Source organism: Trematomus bernacchii, unplaced genomic scaffold (assembly GCF_902827165.1).
Source record: "Trematomus bernacchii unplaced genomic scaffold, fTreBer1.1, whole genome shotgun sequence".
In the NCBI taxonomy this organism is placed as follows: Eukaryota; Metazoa; Chordata; class Actinopteri; order Perciformes; family Nototheniidae; genus Trematomus; species Trematomus bernacchii.
Window position 1 is genome coordinate 4553143 of NW_022987531.1, and position 1914 is coordinate 4555056.

Below are 1914 nucleotides of genomic sequence, written 5' to 3' on the forward strand. Positions count from 1 at the left end.
GCGTCTGGGTCCGGACCGCGGTCCGCCTGTTGCCGACCCCTGTTTGTAGGGGATCCTATGTAATTTTTTTTTTTTTTGAAAAACGTATTATTAAAAGAACATTCAGTTAAAGATCCCATGTCATGCTTTTCCGGTTATTACCCGTCCCCTTGTGTGTTATGAAGGTGTAAACGGTCTGCAGAGTCAAAAGCCCTCAAAGTACACCCTGTAGGGAGTAAAACTCTAACACAGAAAAGACCTCCCCAAAACGCCTCGTTGGAGATTTCTCATTTTCCAATGTTTTCTTCCTGGGTATCGTGACGTAGGGATACCCAGTAGCCACGCCCAGAGCTATGGCCGCACCCTCTGCCAGCCGAACATACTGTTGGAAGCTCAGGTTCAGTTCAAAACTGGTAGACATTTCTTGTTAACACTGTTCCTTCAGATGTTCGAGCCGGTATTGTACTGTGTGCGCGGCATTTCACGGACCAAAACTTCGCAAACATTGCAGCGATTCATGCCGGATATGCACAGCGTAGGACACTGAAGGACGATGCTGTTCCTACTTTGTTTGGACCAGCGGGAGATTCGGGTACACAGCCTGTAAGCAGGGGTTAAGTTGGGATTTGATATGTGGGGGGGCTCTGTGTGGAGGTGCGAGAGGGGGGCGGAGGTCGAGGATCTCATTATTTGACCTTAAGGGATATACACTGTGGCCCTAAAGCAACTGCTCCATTATCTGTATCAAATGCACACATTGATGCCACCAAATGTCACAATAAAAATAGAAAGTACTACAAATAAACTGGAATTCATTTACATCTTAAATTATTAATATATATACACAAAAAAAGGTTAACAAATATCCAACCTTCAAATTGCTTTTTTAAATCAACACTGCTCTGCGCACTTGCTAAAGAACATTTGTGTGGAAATCTCAATTCATTTGTAGGGCTGTGTGAGTATGGCCAAAAGTATGGGAGTAAATCTCACTGTAAACTATTTAATCATCACCAAATTCTGTGTGTTATTATGACCGATCATAACTCAGCTTTATGTAGACATACATTTAGCATGGTGTACAGGGCCGGTTTTTGGCATAGGCGACATAGGCGGTCGCCTAGGGCGCCAAATCTGGGGGGCGCTGCACTGGCAGCTCTGGGAGGGAAAAACATTTTTTTTACTGTTTGCGCACATCCTAATTTTCGGCCTTGATGTAACAACATTCATAATTAAGTAAAGGTAACACCCTTTTCACCCCGGTTACACTTTTCATTTGCCCTGTACGATGGGCGCTGTAAGTGATGAAAGTGGGGGGGTGTTGGCTTATCAGGCGTCCGCAGCTCACAGCCAAAGTGGGCGTGGGAGCGAGCAAGAGAGATAAATGCAAATTATGTAAACAAATATTTCCAAGGCACTCCTTTATAATTATTGGGATAAACAGGTTTGAAATCATTTCAATGTATACTATAGGACAGTAAACCAAAAATATCGTTTAAAACTTGAGAGATACAAAAACATGCATAAATAAATGTTAACTAGGTAAAATAAGATATGAATGAACAACAAAAATAGCTAAGATCTTGCGGACAGCAAATTGGTTAGAACCGGCCCTGATGGGAAACGGGCTCCGTGTTACAAGACGGGTCGGGGGTTTGGCGGTACTGCTGCAGACTCTCCACACACACACACACACACACACACACACACACACACACACACACACACACACACACACACACACACACACACACACACACACACACACACACACACACACAACGGGATGACCACTCCCACTAAATCTATTTTAGTAGACCTCAACAATGGAATTATGATCAGTAGAAATGGCCATGACATGGGACCTTTAAATTATCAGTATGACTTCACAATAAAAACTTTCCTTGCATTCTATTGGCTGAGGCGGGACAACTT